This window comes from Ovis aries, chromosome 7, assembly GCF_016772045.2.
Source record: "Ovis aries strain OAR_USU_Benz2616 breed Rambouillet chromosome 7, ARS-UI_Ramb_v3.0, whole genome shotgun sequence".
Classification (NCBI taxonomy): domain Eukaryota; kingdom Metazoa; phylum Chordata; class Mammalia; order Artiodactyla; family Bovidae; genus Ovis; species Ovis aries.
In genome coordinates, this window is record NC_056060.1 from 52,630,104 (window position 1) to 52,648,425 (window position 18,322).

At 36.8% G+C, this 18,322-nt stretch overlaps 1 protein-coding gene across 3 annotated transcripts in view; it reads left to right on the forward strand.

The window, feature by feature from the left end:
- The window catches only part of NEDD4 (NEDD4 E3 ubiquitin protein ligase), a 143,507-nt gene that overhangs the window by 72,097 nt on the left and 53,088 nt on the right, over positions 1 to 18,322 (forward strand). The window lies entirely within an intron of this gene.

Below are 18,322 nucleotides of genomic sequence, written 5' to 3' on the forward strand. Positions count from 1 at the left end.
TTCATTCAAGTAGTCTGCTGCTGCTGCTGCTGCAGCTAAGTCGCTTCAGTCGTGTCTGACTCTGTGCGACCCCATAGACGGCAGCCCACCAGGCTCGCCCGTCCCTGGGATTCTCCAGGCAAGAACACTGGAGTGGGTTTCCATTTCCTTCTCCAGTGGATGAAAGTAAAAAGTGAAAGTGAAGTTGCTCAGTCATGTCCGACTTCACGATCCCATGGACTGCAGCCCACCAGGCTCCTCCATCCATGGGATTTTCCAGGTAAGAGTACTGGAGTGGGTTGCCAATTGCCTTCTACAAACTGAAAACTTTGATATATTCTGAATTGTCAGCCGTGTTCTCCAGACTCACTAAGTACTAGCTGTTGTTTAATACACTGAAGAAAAGTATTTAATATGAAGTTAAGGGATTTGTAAATTTCAGATTCAGTTACCTTTAAAGATGATTAAATCAGAATCTGGAGCAGTTAACTTAACAATGAACTAAATAACTTCTTAGCTATGTGTGTGGCATTGTAGGCCCAGTACTATATGGCAAAATTTAGGAATTATTTTTAACCTTCTTTTTAAACATTGTTTAAACATTCTTAGATTATATTTAAACCATTAAGTGGGGTAGTTTTATCTGAATCTAAGTTTATGTAAGTTGTGAATTTCACCTTTCATGGATATATTTCAATTTGAGGGTATTGGAGATCGATTCTACTTTTGTGGGACTTGAGTAGTAGAGACGAAAGCCTAATACACTGTCTGACGAACTTTACCAACTATGCAGATTCCAAGAGATATATTCTGTAGGCTAAGGATGGGAGTGTAGCTTCCAGCCGGTAGAGGAGGAAAAAGGTCAGAACAGTTTGGGAAGGCTGAGACCAAGTGTAGGGAAAAGTTTGCACCATGTCTTCGTGAGGAAGACAACCTCTCACAAGCAGAAGAAAATATAGTTCAATCCCTGGGGCAGAAAATGATCCAAGAAAATGATCCAAGCCATAGTCAAAGCAATGAGAAACGCGGGCAGGGAATCAATAAACCCTAGAGGCCAAGCATTACCAAGTTATCCCACTGATAGTTAGATTGAAATCCAGGTTGAAGAAGATAGTCAGATTATTGAAAGTGGAATAGGTCATTTAACCTTTTTGATTACTGCTCCAGCACTGTTCAGTGTACTGACCCTCTTGAAATGGGCAAGCAGGAATTGAGTATTTCCCAGACAGGAGAAAGGAAATCTGATACTTATTTTGATATCATTGTATTTCCTGTCACATTGCTGATTAAGATTCATAATGCTGGAACTATTACTCTTTTCTTCCTGGTAAGTTCTCTCCACATCATAGAGTACTTCTTTGGATCTAAAGAGTTAGTTTTTTACAAAGGAAGAATTAATTGACATAAAAATGATATAATTTTCTAGTAAGTCTGGCCCATTTCAATTTTTAATGCTAATAATTTATAATTTATCTCTAAGTATTATATACCTATAAAAGCAAGGTACATTGGGATATAACAAAGAATAAAAGTTTTCATTAATCCATCTCTCATATATATCCATGGAATTCTGTACTTTTCCTTTACAGTTTTTACACATATTTTAATTATGTGTGTCAACATGTAGGACTGTACCTCCATGAAATCAAGAACATTTTCCACACTTAGTATGGAGCCTGACTATAGAAGTCAGTCACTAACATTTGCTGACCTCATAAAATTTATGCTCTGGTTAGAGTAGAAGAGAGCTCTAATACAGATGTTAAAAGATACAAAGTAGAGTAGAATTGGGCTTCCCTGCTGGCTTAGTGGTAAATAATCTGCCTGCCTGTGCAAGAGACGCAGGTTCAATCCCTGGGTTGGGAAGATCCCTTGGAGAAGGAAATGGCAACGTACTCCAGTATTCTTTCCTGGAAAATCCCATGGACAGAGGAGGCAAAGAGTCGTTCACGACTTAGAGAGTAGAATTACAGAGAAGGAAATGAGCAATTTAATCTCTTAAAGAAAAATTTGGGGATTCATATGTACACACTATCATAATTAAAATAGATAATAAACAAGGACCTACTGTGTAGCATAGGGAACTCTGCTCAAAATCTGTAATAACCTAAAATGGGAAAAGAATTTGAAAAGAATAGATACATATATATATATATAACTGAATCACTCTGCTGTATTCCTGAAACTAGCACAACACTGTTAATCAACTATAATAGAAAAAAAAAAAAGAATTTAATGGTGTTGAACAGGGCCTCATAAGGAGATAGGGGTTTTTTAATTGGAGTATAAATGCTTCACAGTGTTGTGTTAGTTTCTTCTGTACAATGAAGTGAATCAGCTATACATATACATACATCCCCTCCCTCTTGTACTTCCCTCCCCACTCGGTCCCACTAGATCGTCACAGAACACCAAGCTGAGCTCCCCATACTGTATAGCAGGTTCCATCTCTTTTACACATGGTAGTACACAAACGCCAACCCCAGTCTCCCATCATCCCACCTTTCCCTCCCCTCTGTGTCCACGTGTCCCTTCTCTACATCTGTGTCTCTATTCCTGCCCTGCAAATAGGCTCATCTGTAACGTATTTTTAATGATAGTTCTTTCTTTCCTTTTTTTTTTTTTTTTACTGTTTCAAATTGTTTAAAGTTTGTTTTTAACTGGAAGATAATTGCTTTACAGTGTTGTGTTGGTTTCTGCCATACATCAGCATGAGTCAGCCATGCTGACTCCCTCTTGAACCTCCTTCCCATCTCCCGCCACATCCTGCCCCTCTAGGTGGTCATAGAGTACCAGTTTGTTCTCCCTGTGTCATTCAGCGAATTCCTACTGGCTATCTATTTTCCATATGGTAAGTTATGTTTCGATGCTGCTCTCTGTATTTATCCCACCCTCTTCTTTCCCTGTTGTGTCCACAAGTCTGTTCTCTGTGTCTGCTACTCTGTGTCTAAGAGCTTCCCTGCCAGTAGGCTCATCAGTACCATTTTTCTAGATTCCACATATGTGTGTTAATATATGATATTTGTTTTTCTCTTTCTGACTTACTTCAGTTTGTAAAACAGGCTCTTGGTTCATCCACCTCATTAGACTCCAGTTAGACTCAGATTTGTTCCTTTTTATGAGTAAGTAATAGTCCTTTCTATGTATATACCATATCTTCTTTCTCCATTCATCTGTTGATGGACATTTAGGATGCTTCCATGACCTATTGTAAATAGTGCTGCAGTGAACATTAGGGTACATGTGTCTTTTTGAATTATGGTTGGTTTTCTCCCTAACCTGTAGTGAGATTCCTGGGTCATATGATAGTTCTATTTTTAGTTTTTGAAGGAAGCTCCATACTGTTCTCCATAGTGACTATCAGTTTACATTCCTAGCAACAGTACAAGAGGGTTCCCTTTTCACCACACTCTTTCCAGCATTTATTGTTTGTAGATTTTCTTGATGGCAGCCATTCTGACTGGTGTGAGGTGATACTTCATTATAGTTTTGATTTGCATTTCAGGAGATTGGGTTTATATACACAGAGGGAAAAAGAAATTGTCCAGGAAGTTGAAGGGAGTTTGAGGGCAAAATACTGGATTTGTTCAGCACAAGCATGAAAACTCAATTGGGAGTCTTGTATTAATAGATAAGACTGTAAGGTATATTAGAAAAACAAAAATAGAAGACCTAAGTCTGTCTGGAATCCCTATCCAGATGAGTGCTTGTGGCCAACCTCAGCACAGGGATGGCGCTGAATGTTTTGTGTTTTTTTATATTTAAATATTTTATTTTTAACATTTAATTTTGATTTTTAAATATTTTAACATTTTTAAATGTTCCTCACCAGTTTGTAAGATACCTTTGTAAAACCCATCCCATTGACTAATACATTTGTATAATGCCACATGCTATTCCACATTCTTGGAATGTCACAATGTATACTAGTAAAGTTCCTAAAGTCCTACAGGAAATAAACTTTAGAATTTTGTTTAGCCAAATGTTCCCCAATCATGTGACCACCTCTGAAGTCTTTTAGTATCCAGCAGATATTTATTCCTCAGAACACCCTTGAAAATGATGTTTCTATGATACAAAGCCTTCCAAGATTTTGAAAAGAGCATTGCCATCATTAGAAAATATGTTTTTATTTGTACATTTTAAGCCGAAAAGAAATGCAGCTATATAGATCCCTGACTCCTTGTGCTTCTTTTAGAGGATTTCTCTTCTCTGTTATCTCTAAGTGCTGTTTACATTGTGTGTTACCTTAAAATTACCAAGTCCATTTGGATGTAGGCAGGATAAAAACAGATAAATTTAAATGCCCAGCTCATTCATTTTCAGCTATTATCAATCACTGTTCACTTGTCCTGGTTTTCAGGACAAAATCCAGAAATTGAATTGAATAGAGATGTGGTTCTCTAGGTGTAACTGAAATGTCCTGTAGGTCTTCATAGAACTGTTCAACTTCAACTTCTTCAGTGTTACTGGTTGGGGCATAGGCTTGGATCACCGTGATATTGAATGGTTTGCCTTGGAAACGAACAGAGATCATTCTGTCGTTTTTGAGATTGGATCCAAGTACTCTATTTCAGACTCTTTTGTTGACCATGATTCCTGCCCGCAGTAGTAGATATAATGGTCATCTGAGTTAAAATCAGCCTTTCCAGTCCATTTTAGTTCACTGATTCTTAGAATGTCAATGTTCACTCTTGCCATCTCCTGTTTGACCACTTCCAATTTGCCTTGATTTGTGGACCTAATATTCCAGGTTTCTATGCAGTATTGCTCTTTACAGCATCAGACCTTGTTTCTATCACCAGTACATCCACAGCTGCATATTGTTTTTGCTTTGGCTCCATCCCTTTATTCCTTCTGGAGTTATTTGTCCACTGATCTCTTGTAGCATATTGGGCACCACTGACCTGGGGAGTTCCTCTTTCAGTATCCTATCATTTTGCCTTTTCATACTGTTCATGGGGTTGCCAAGGCAAGAATACTGCAGTGGTTTGCCATTCCCTTCTCCAGTGGACCACATTCTGTCAGACCTTTTAAAACTAAAACCCAAAAAAGATGTCCTTTTCATTACAGGGGACTGGAATGCAAAAGTAGGAAGTCGAGAAACACCTGGAGTAACAGGCAGATTTGGCCTTGGAATGCAGAATGAAGCAGGGCAAAGACTAATAGAGTTTTGCCAAGAGAATACACTGGTCATAGCAAACACCCTATTCCAACAACACAAGAGAAGACTCTACACATGGACATCACCAGATGGTCAACAATGAAGTCAAATTGATTATATTCTTTGAAGCCAAAGATGGAGAAGCTGTATACAGTCAGCAAAAACAAGACAGGGAGCTGACTGTGGCTCAGATCATGAACTCCTTATTGCCAAATTCAGACTCAAATTGAAGAAAGTAGGGAAAACCGCTAGACCATTCAGGTATGACCTAAATCAAATCCCTTATGATTATACAGTGTAAGTGAGAAATAGATTTAAGGGACTAGATCTAATAGACAGAGTGCCTGATGAACTATGGGTGGAGGTTTGTGACATTGTACAGGAGACAGGGATCAAGACCATCCCCATGGAAAAGAAATGCAAAAAAGCAAAATGGCTGTCTGGGGAGGCCTTACAAATAGCTGTGAAAAGAAGAGAAGCAAAAAGCAAAGGAGAAAAGGAAAGATATAAGCATCTGAATGCAGAGTCCCAAGGAATAGCAAGGAGAGATAAGAAAGCCGCCTTCAGCGATCAATGCAAAGAAATAGAGGAAAGCAACAGAATGGGAAAGACTAGAGATCTCTTCAAGAAAATTAGAGATACCAAGAGAACATTTCATGCAAAGATGGGCTCGATAAAGAACAGAAATGGTCTGGACCTAACAGAAGCAGAAGATATTAAGAAGAGGTGGAAAGAATACACAGAAAAACTGTACAAAAAGATCTTCACAACCAAGACAATCATGATGGTGTGATCACTTACTGAGAGCCAGACATCCTGGAATGTGAAGTCAAGTGGGCCTTAGAAAGCATCACTACCAACAAAGCTAGTGGAGGTGATGGAATTCCAGCTGAGCTATTTCAAATCCTGAAAGATGATGCTGTGAAAGTGCTGCACTCAATATGCCAGCAAATTTGGAAAACTCAGCAGTGGCCACAGGACTGGAAAAGGTCTGTTTTCATTCCAATGCCAAAGAAAGGCAATGCCAAAGAATGCTCAAACTACCGCACAATTGCACTCGTCTCACACACTAGTAAAGTAATGCTCAAATTTTTCCAAGCCAGGCTTCAGCAGTATGTGAACCATGAACTTCCAGATGTTCAAGCTGGTTTTAGAAAAGGCAGAGGAACCAGAGATCAAATTGCCAACATCTGTTGGATCATCAAAAAGCAAGAGAGTTCCAGAAAAACATCTACTTCTGCTTTATTGACTATGCCAAAGCCTTTGACTGTGTGGATCACAATAAACTGTGGAAAATTCTGAAAGAGAGGGGAATACCAGACCACCTGACCAGCCTCTTGAGAAACCTATATGCAGGTCAGGAAGCAACAGTTAGAACTGAACATGGAACTGGAACAACAGACTGGTTCCAAATAGGAAAAGGAGTACGTCAAGGCTGTGTATTGTCACCCTGCTTATTTAACTTCTATGCAGAGTACATCATGAGAAACGCTGGGCTGGAAGAAGCACAAGCTGGAATCAAGATTGCTGGGAAAAATATCAATAACCGTAGATATGCAGATGACACCAGCCTTATGGCAGAAAGTGAAGAGGAACTCAAAAGCCTCTTGATGAAAGTGAAAGAGGAGAGTGAAAAAGTTGGCTGAAAGCTCAACATTCAGAAAATGAAGATCATGGCATCTGGTCCCACCACTTCATGGGAAATAGATGGGGAAACAGTGGAAACAGTGTCAGACTTTATTTTTTTTGGGGGGGTGGGCTCCAAAATCACTGCAGATGGTGATTGCAGCCATGAAATTAAAAGATGCTTACTCCTTGGAAGGAAAGTTATGACCAACCTAGACAGCATATTCAAAAGCAGAGACATTACTTTGCCAACAAAGGTCCATGTAGTCAAGGCTATGGTTTGTCCAGTAGTCATGTGTGGAGTTGAGAGTTGGACTGTGAAGAAATCTGAGTGCCGAAGAATTGATGCTTTCTGACTGTGATGCTGGAGAAGACTCTTGAGAGTCCCTTGGACTGCAAGGAGATCCAACCAGTCCATCCTAGAGAAGACCAGTCCTGGATGTTTTTTGGAAGGACTGATGCTGAGGCTGAAATTCCAGTACTTTGGCCACCTCTTGCGAAGAGTTGACTCATTAGGAAAGAGTTTGATGCTGGAAGGAATTGGGGGCAGGAGAAGGGGATGACAGAGGATGAGATGGCTGGATGGCATCACCTACTCGATGGACATGAGTTTGACTGAACTCCGTGATTTGGTGATGGACAGGGAGGCCTGGCGTGCTGCAGTTCATGGGGTCGCAAAGAGTCAGACATGACTCAGTGACTGAACTGAACTGAGATATGACTACTGGATTGGCTGTCTTCGTATCACTTAAGAGGGAGGGGGCAGTGATCTGTCTTTAAGAAGCCCACCAGAGAGGGAGAGGGTGGGATGATTTGGGAGAATGAACTTGAAACATGTATAATATCATATAAGAAACGAATCGCCAGTCCAGGTTCGATGCAGGATACAGGATGCTTGGGGCTGGTGCACTGGGATGACTCAGAGGGATGGTACGGGGAGGGAGGTGGGAGGGGGGTTCAGGATGGGGAACCCGTGTACACCTGTGGTGGATTCATGTTGATGTATGGCAAAACCAATACCATATTGTAATTAGCCTCCAATTAAAATAAATAAATTTAAATTAAAAAGAAAAAAAAAAAGCCCTCCAGGTGATTCTGACACTCTGAGCTTTGAAAACGTCTTGAATGGACTAAATCAACCCGAAGCTTTGGAAAGTGTTAGGTTGAAAGCAGAAGCATCTTGGCTGCTTTCTCAACTGTCACAGCTTCATTGATCCATTTTAAAAGGATGATGTTAGTGCATCTTCTAGAACTTAACTCAGTTTTAAATTAAATATCTTAGATTTTACGCAACTCTTTGGTTTCTTAGATTTATAGTCAATATATCTTTCTCAACATTGACAGCAGTTTGCTAGTTTCTCATTTAAACTACAGGTACAGTTCTCTAGGATATTAGCTTCTATCGTCTCAAATGTTTGCCTTTTTTCTTTCCCTGGTGGCTTGGCAGACATTCCTAGAAAGAAAAGAAGTAGTATCATAATTTATTGAAGCTCAAAAGAATGAATCTCTGTGTCTATTTTTAATCAAGAATGAATATTTTTCTCTCTGAAAGGAAGATCCTTATCCCTTTTATGAGTTGTCTAGCTGTGGGTATTCCTTCATTGAATTATAACTTTATATATTTTGTCCTCTTATTTTCCTTTGTTTAGAAATGCAGTTTGGAAACAATGGGAAAAATCGATGAGCCCTTCATCTCTTTTGAAGGAGGGGAAGTTGTAATAAATGCAAAACCTTCTTCACTCCTTTAGTAGTTTCCTGGTTTAGGGACATACTACAATGTAAACTGCTATAAAAGTAGGTTAGATATACTAAAATTTAATTTTGAAAATTATTATAAAATCCTGTTTATGCTTGATATGTAGTACAACCTGATAACAGTTTACTCTTGCTTTAGATTCCTTCTCTTCTATACCATATGTTGTTTATTTAATTTTTATTTTATAATTATTTTTTTTAGTTGCTCTTCAACATTGTATTCATTTCTGCTGCATAGAAAAGTGAATCAGCTACACATATGCACATATCCTCCTTTTTTTAATTTTAATTTTCTTCCCATTTAGGTCACCACAGAGCACCAAGTAGAGTTCTGTGAGCTATACAATACTGTATTTTTTAAATGGTTTTTGTTTGAAAAGCCTCACAGTAAATTACAAACTACATTTCAAAGGATGTAAAGATAGAGGAACAGGTCAAGGTAAATCTTCAGCTTTCACAAGTCTGTGATGATTCTAGAGTCCTCCAAAGAAACTGAAATTCAGAGCAGGAAAATTCAAAGTGAAACTGATATAGACAGTGGCTTTCCCGGACTCCCTTCCTACCCCCATCTATTAGGTTAAAATCCCTTTTAAAATGTGAGAGTTGCTAAAGGCTGTAGGATGCAAGTACTGAAATTGTCAAGCAGTATGAAGCTATTATCAAAGAACAAGTACAGTTTGTGTCTTACAGTTAAATCTGCCAGACAGGCTGGCTAGCCAGAGAAAGTCACGAGTTTGGTGTGGTGAGTGTTTGCTTTAAGCAAAGACATCCAGTCTCCACAGCACTGTGATTTTATAGCATAGATCAGATTATACTGTTTGTTTAGCTAACACCATTTCCCCCTCAACATACTAAAAATGATTAAATCAGTAAATCTTGAACTTCCAGAAAGATGTGTAAAATAAGCAGATCATAATATAAAGTGAGTCAGTATGTAAGAGGGAAGGTAGAAAAACTGTAAAAAGTGAAGGAAACAGCAGTTTTACTTACTAAGATTTGTATGTATTAGAAAATAGTTAAGTTGAATTTAGCATGATTTTCATAATCCTTGTTTAATTATAATATTTAGGATGTGGTATACATTCATGTTGTATGAATTTTGAGAATAAGGATATTCATTAAAAATAATAGTTTTATGAAATTTTAAAAGTAGGAAATATATGGTTTCTTGTTTTTTTTTAAAAAAAATACTGTAAATGAGTCCATTCATAAAAGTTCTGCTTATTTTTCTCAGAGATTCACATGTGCTAATATCCTCTAAGTCAAAATATTGACTTTTCATGTGTTCAAATCAAGAAAACATTTATCCTCTTAAGATAAACAGTAGAATGAGAGTTTAAATTTTATCTTATACAAAGAGGTTTTTAGATAATTTCACTTTTAGTATCTCAGGTTCAGAGTTTTAAATTCTACTCTTCTCTTTTGTGATCTCTGAAATAATTCTTGATCTGTTGACTTAATTTAAATAATATAATCAATCATGGCTTGAGCATTTTATAGATAGGAATTTGTTTCTTTTTCACTGCCTGCCCCAGTAAATTTTTTTTTAGGCTATTAGTGATCTCTGCAGAAGAATCATGACATTTTCACATAGAGAATTTGAAAGCTGTTGTGTGAAGCCAGTAGTTACTGAGCAAGATATTCATTTAAATGCAAACTGTCTTAAATCTTTTATCTTGATCTTATCTTTGAAAACTTACATGTGCTTTTCAGCTTACTCAGGACACTGCTTCCTTCTGTAACATCCAGTCAGTCACTGAGATCTGCTTCCATTTCAGATTAGTTCCGGTTAGTTTAGTATAGTATTTATTATTACACAAAATAAAAATTATCTTGGGTATATCTGAAAAATTATAAATACAACTTTATTTGTTGAAACATCGCTTGTGTGTGTATGCTCAGTTGTGTCCAACTCTTTGGGACTCCACCAGGCTCCACTGTTCATGGAATTTTCCAGCCAAGAATCTGGGAGTGGGTTGCCATTTCCTATTCTAGGGGATCCCCCTGATCGGGGGATCTTCCTGCCCCAGGGATTGAACCCACATCTCTTGTATCTCTTGCAATGGCAGTTGGATTCTTTACCATTGTGCCACCTGGGAAGCCCTAGGCAAAAGACAGAAACAACCTAAATATCTGAACTAGCTAAATAAATTTCAATATTCCATACATTGGCATATACTATATCCCCATCAAATAGGTAAAATATCTCATTGTGGACCAAGATTGGACAAGGCATTAGAGGTATTGAAGAGTAAAAAATTAAGATACATAAGAGTGTATCAGAGATCACTCTGAATGGTTTCAGACACACCAAACACAAAAAATAACAGCTATTTTCTCTGGGTGGACAGAGTGTAGAGTTAGATGGGTGGAGGCTAGGAAGTTTTTTCTTTTAATTTTGTACCCTGTGTGTGTGTGTGTGTTTTAGAATGAGCTTGAAAAATCATCTTTATTATAAATTGCTGATAATAGACTTGCTGATAGCTAAGTCTGAAAATTGCAACTATGTTATATTTAATGACCAGGTGTAAAGTTCATTTTTAGTGATTAAAATGTATGATTGAAATGAAAAGTTGGATATTACAGCAGAAAACTTTGGCTCTGTTGCTTGGCTCTGATTATAAGGAAGTGATTCTTCCTTTAATATTTTGCTCTGTACAGTAGATTTACTCTGGGAAGTTATCTGTAACTCAGATTTAGTAGAAACATTTTTTAAAGCCAAGTATTCTTCAAAGCTATGACACTTTAACATACCTGTTTTTTAAATTCTGACTTTTTTTATAACGTTGGGTTCTTGTAAAGCAGAGCATTCAGCTGCTATGCAGGTTTATCAAAGTTAATAAGTTTGTCTTGATAAACTTAGAGCCATGTATATAGTTCTAATTGAAATTTTTCAAAAATAGCAATTTGGATTTTTATATTTTAATGTTACAAAAATTGTTTTAAGAGATTAAAATTTGTATCTTTAGATATTGGAAAAAGTGTTTTTTGCTGACTAAACTGTACCCTAGATGGTTGTTTAAAATCACCCACTGTTCTAAATTCTTTCTCAGATTTTCAGGCATTCTTCAATGACTTCTGTTTTACCAAATGCAAATTTGCTTTATGAAGTGAGCTGTATGCAGTTCAATATAAGAAATAATTCTTACAAAGAAGTGCTTGAGTATTCAGTTTGGAACAATTGGTTGGCTAGGGAAACATTAATGAACATCACAGACTGACTTGCCTTCATAGGAATGAATTTTAAACTATTGCTTTTTCTTTGTAAATGGAAAAAGAACCTCTAATTGTCCTATATTTATAGTAACCATATGTCCCAGACTTTCCAGGATAGTTCCAAGTTTTGTATTCTCCATCGCCTCAGACCATGCACATTGATTTTTAGTTTGGAAAATGTGTTCATTCTTCCAGAGTTAGAAATATGGTTCTTTGGGATCATTTCATTTTAAGTAGATGTTAGGAAGCTCATTTTAGATCACCTCTTTTAAAGAAGGAAGATTTGTTGCAAGAACTTTCTAAAATGCATTTTTATATATGAGAAATACTTGAGACAGGGAACAGTTCAGGATGTGGAATTTTTTGCTCTATGCTCTTATCCACACAGTGCAATCAATGAAAAAAGGAATATGGGATAAGATGTTTTCTTTCTGTCCCACAGTGACCAGGCACTGCCTCTGTAATGGAGACTGAATCTCTAGGGAAGATTTATAATAAGAAAGAGGTTTTAAGAACTAAGGAGCACAATAAACACATGAAACTGTGCTCAGCATCATTGATCATCAAGGAAATGCAAACAAACCTTAACGAGATATCACTTCACACCTATTAGGAGGGCTGTATCAAAAAGATAGATAATAATAAGTATTGGCAAGGATATAGAGAAATTAAAACCCTCCTACAGTACTGATGGGAATGCAGAAGGTACAACCACTTTGGAAAGTCTGGCAGTCCCTCAGAGGATTAAAGAGTTACCATATTACTCAGAAACTCTACTCCTAAGAATATACCCAAGAAAAATGAGATCATGTGTCAGTACTAAAACTTGTACTAGAATATTCATAGCAGTCTGATTTATAATTGCCAAAAAATGGGAATAGTCCAAATTTAATCAACAGATAAACAATATGATATATCCATATAATGTAATATTTAGCAGTAAAAAAGGAATAAGTGCTGATACTTGCTACAACATGAATGAACCTTGAGAACGTTTCTTGTAAATGAAAGAAGCCAGTCGTAAAGAACCTCATATATAGGACTTCATTTATGTGAAATGTCCAGAATAGGTAAAGCCATAGAGACATAAAGTAGATTGGTGGTTGCCTGGGGCTAAAGAAAGAGGAGGGAAATGGGGAGTGACTGCTGATAGATATGGATTTTCTTTTGGGGGTCATGAAAATGTTCTAAAATTGACTGCAAACTTTAAGTGGTTAAATTGTATAGGATGTGAATTATATCTCAGTAAAGCCATTGTTTTTTAAAGTGGGGTGTCTTTTGCTCATTGGTTGAGACATTCTGTTTTATAGCAGTGGTTCTCAACCAGGGACAGTTTTGCTACCCATAGGACATTTGGCAATGCCAGGAGATATTTTTGGTCATCACAACTGATGGAGGAGTGCTACTGGCATCTAATTGGTAGAGACCTCGTGATGTCGTGAAATCACTCAGTCGTGTCCAACTCTTTGTGACCCCATGGACTGTAGCCCACCAGGCTCTTCCATCCATGGAATTTTCTAGGCAAGAGTACTGGAGTGGGTTGCCATTTCAGGATGCTGCTAAACATCCTTCAGCGCATGGAACAGATCCCACAGCAACAAAAAGTTTATCTGGCTTATATTGTCAATAGTGCGCAAGTTAAGAAACCCTGTTCTCTATGTGTGTTACTTTAGTGATAAGGGACCACATCAATGTTTTTGAAGCACTAAAAGATCATGAATCATCAAACAGATAGATGCTCACTGAATTCAGTTTACTGTGGACAGGGCTATTCAGTAAGACTAAATCCACCAAAAATGTTTTGTTTCTTTACCTGGGTAAGCCTAAACCTAAGTTAATTAGATAATTCAGTTAACCAAAATGTTTTATCCCTCAGTTATCCTGATTGAGATTTAACTGTATTTTGTTGTGGTTTACTTTGTTATTCATAGCTTCTTAAAGATCAAATTTATGGGCTATAACATCTGCTTGCCATAAAAAACAAAAAAAGAAATATACCACAGCATAGCCTTGAGGGTGTCATTAAAGGCAACTTGTCCATTTCAAAAATTATCATCAGTTCATGTTCAAGAATAAGAATATGCCCCTAAACTAAGCTAATTTGCTAGGCTTTCTTCTCCAGTCACGCTCCTTTAATGGCATATATCTATTTGAAATGTTCAAAGATGGGTCCATAGTAAAGGGAGCAGAGGTTTCATTATAATATCTAGCATTTCAAATATAATGGCTAACATTTATTGAATTCTTCAGTTCAGTTCAGTTCAGTTCAGTCGCTCAGTCATGTCCGACTCTTTGCGACCCCATGAATTGCAGCACACCAGGCCTCCCTGGCGTGAATTCACTCAAACTCACGTCCATCGAGTCGGTGATGCCATCCAGCCATCTCATCCTCTGTCATCCCCTTCTCCTTCTGCCCCCAATCCCTCCCAGCATCAGAGTCTTTTCCAATGAGTCAACTTTTCGCATGAGGTGGCCAAAGTACTGGAGTTTCAGCTTTAGCATCATTCCTTCAAGAACACCCAGGACTGATCTCCTTTAGAATGGACTGGTTGGATCTCCTTGCAGTCCAAGGGACTCTCAAGAGTCTTTTCCAACACCACAGTTCAAAAGCATCAATTCTTCGGCACTCAACTTTCTTCAGTCCAACTCTTACTGCATACTATGTATTATGCAAAGTATTTTGTGTATATTAAATAATTTAATTCTCATAAAACCCTGTTAGAGATTCTTTTTTCTTCTCTCCTGTCTTGAATCCTCTGCATCTTTCCTTACCATGTTGTACTCCCTTATTTTGGCAAAATATATCTCCCATTACCTTAGAACACCAGTGTCTTTATTCTGCTTTCATTATTGGAAAAGATATTTTGGCTGGGTATAGAATTCTATGCAAGATAATTTTTTTTTCTCTCAGAATTTTGAAAGCATTATTTCTTGTCTTTCAGTTTGGAGTATGATCTGTTTTGTATCTCTCAAAGCTCTTGAAATTTCTTTATCTCGGGTGCTTTGAAATGTCACAGTGATGTGCCTTGCTGTGGGTCTTTTCTTTAACCATTTTCCTTAATACTCAGTGAGGCCTTCCACTGTCAAATTTCATTTTCTTGCATATAAGGAAAATTTCTTAAAATGCCTCTTTGATTATCCGTTCCCTGTATTTTTTTTCTTTCTGGAATGCCTGCTACTTAGAAGTTGACTTTTAGAATTTATCCTGTAATTTCCTTACTTGGGGAATTCTGCAGTCTTTTTCTTTGGTGTTTTAGTTCTGCTTTCTGAGAAATTTCTTTAACTCTATCTTAAACATTTAATTTCAGGTAATGTTTAATTCCCAAGAGTTTTTTCTTGTTTTTTTTTTTTAATTGCTTCTTTTTTTTTTTTTTTCATAACTTTGTATCCTATTTGCTAGATGTTTGTCACTTATCTCCAGGAACATTAATTAGTTTTTCTCAAGTATTTCTCCTGCAGTCTGACTTAATTGTTATTGATTTGACTCCCTTCTTGCTCCTTGTTTTTTGGATTAGGTCTCTCTCTTTTTATTTCTTGCAATAAACTTTCCTCAAATAGTTAATCATCTTTAACTGTCCATAATGTGTAAGATGCAGGGTTTTTTCCTGCTGATATGATGCACTGAGAAGTGCACCAACAGCATTTTTATAGTATTCTTACCAAAAAATGCATAACCAAAATTCAGCCATGAAGAAACAATACACAAACCCAAATGGATGGATATCCTATAATTAGCCAGTACTCTTTTAAAATGTCAAGATTATGAAAAACAAAGAGACTGAGGTACTTTCCAGATTAAGAAACTAAGGAGACATGGCAATTAAATGTATGATCCTAGATTGAACCCTGGACCAAGATTAGTAAGACAGTTTGTGAAATTTGAGTAAGATCTGTAGATTAGTTAATGTTATTCCTGGTTTTTTTATGAAACTCAATAGCAAAAAGCAAACAATCCAATTTAAAAATGGACAAAGGATATAAATAGATGTTTTTCCAAAGAAGACATACAGATGGCCAACAGACACCTGAAAAGATGTTCATTATAACTGATAAGGAAAATGCAAATCAAAAGTATAATGAGGTATATAATTTCACACACGTCATAATGCCTATTTTCAGAAAGACAGTAACAAGTGCTGCCAACGATGCAGAGATAAGGAACCCTTATGCACTGTTGGTAGGAATGTAAATTGGTACAGCTACTATGAAACACAGTATGGAGATTTCTAAAAAAATTGAAACTAGAACTGCCATATGATTTAGCCATTCCATTTTGGGGTATTTATCCAAAGGAGAAAAAAATACTAACTTGAAAAGATACATGCACTCTCATATTCAAAAATACACACAACACACACACACACACACACACACCATGGAATATTATTCAGCCATAAAAACAGAATTAGATCTTGCCATTTGCAACACCATGGATGGACCTCAAGGGCATTATGCAAAGTGAAATAACTCAGAGAAAGACAGATAATGTATGCTCTCACCTATATGTGGAATATAAAAACAAAACAAGCAAAAACCAAGCTTATGCAGAACAGATTGATGGTTGTCAGAGGCAGGGGATGAGGAGTGGGGTAAATCGGTGAAGGGAGTCAAAAGATACAGACTCACAGTTTTAAAATAAATAAGTCTTGAGGACTTACTGTACAGCATGGTAACTATAGCTAATAATACTGTATCACATATTTTAAACTTGCTGAGAGTAAATCTTAAAAGTTCTCATCATAAGAAAAAAAGTCTGCTTAATTATGCTTGGTGACCAATGTTAACTAATTTTGTAATGTTGATTATTTTGCAGTATGTACAAATATTGAATCATTAAGTTGTACATCTGAAACTCATATAATGTTGCATGTCAATTATTCCTCAATTTAAAAAAAATTAAGTATGTGGATGGATACATGCAAGAAAGTTCCTTGGGGAACTAGATTGGAAGGGGAGGAACTAGGGTCAGAGGGTCAAGGTTTCCATAAGCCTGTGTGTGTGCTAAGTCACGTTCAGTTGTGTCCAACTCTTTGCAACCCTATTGACTATAACCTGACCCATCTCCTCTGTCCAAGGGAATTCTCCAGGCAAGAGTACTGAGTGGGTTGCCATGCCCTTCTCCAAGAGCTCTTCCCGGCCCAGGGATCAAGTCTGCATTTCTTCTGTCTCCTGCATTGCCAGACTGGTTCTTAACCACTAGTGCCATTCATGAATTGATTAAGATTATGAGTGACAGATATTTACAGTCTGTTATATAGATAGGGTTTTTTTTTGATAATTAAAAAAGCTTAAGAATAAAAGATTGAATAAACAGAAGTGTTAATATTTCCTCTAAAAAGGGTTTGCCTAGTTTTGATCATTGGGCTAGGGTTATGTGAGATGTTAATATTTGGGGAAGCTGGTGGCTTTATTCTAAAAATATCTTTCTGCCTTATCTTCTTTCTCTGTCTCTCTCTTTTTCTCTTCTCTTTCCCTTCCCCCCTTCTTGTTTCTAGAACTTCACTGCCATATATATTACACTGCTTGGTATTTTACCACAAGTCCTCTTTTTTATATTATATAAATACTATTGATGTATCTTCAGGTTAACAGAACTTTTCTCTAGTCATTTTCAATCATATGTTAAGCCGATCCACTGATCTTCAATTCCTATATTCTATTTATTAGTTATATATGTATTTCAAGCTATACATTTAACTCACTTTTATGATTTCCATTTCATTTTATATTTTTCATTTCTTTTATAGATTCCCCATATATTTGTTTATTATGGCCTTATTTTCCATTTTATGTCCTTGAACATCTCTGTAATAGTTACTTTAGTTTTCTTTTCTGCCAGTTCCAAGACCTGGATTATCTTGTCATCCATTTCTATTAATTTTCTTTTGCTTCTGAGTCCTATTTTTCTATTTCTTAGTATGCTTAGTGACTTTTATTGTATATAGGACTGTGTAAATGGCACATGATGAAGACATTGAGTTTGATCATCTTTCCCTGAAAAGTTGATTTTTGTTGTAGCAGGTTGGTAACTGAATTCTAAATGCTAGCTTCCCTAGGAAAACATCAACTATGAAATCTATGCTGAGTCCTTTCAGCCTTTAGGAATTTGGGTAGTTTATACATGGATCTGGAGGGACACTTATGGCTTCTTCCTTTAGGGAGTTGTCCCCCTCACTTTCCAGTTAGACTGTTGACTTTAAAATAAGTTTTCAGACTCCTCAAATGAGTAAGATTTTGGATTTCTCTTTGAGTTCCAGTCATTCAGATGAATTGTGGAGTACTGCCAGGTGAAAAGCCATATAAACAGGAATCCTACCTAGTACAGTTCATTCTTTCAAGGACTGACTCCTTTCTAGTTTCCGCTTGCTTTTGGTCATTCTGTGTTGCTTTCAAATAGTTGTTTAATATATTTTCAGAGTATATAGTTATTATCTTCAGAAGGCTCAATGTAATTTAGTCTATTCTGCTATTACCAGAAGTTGTACCATATCACCTTTAATTTTCCATTGATTTTTTCATAAATATTTCATAGGGTTAACCACAAAAAACTTCTATATATTTTTATGAATGATGACAATAGCT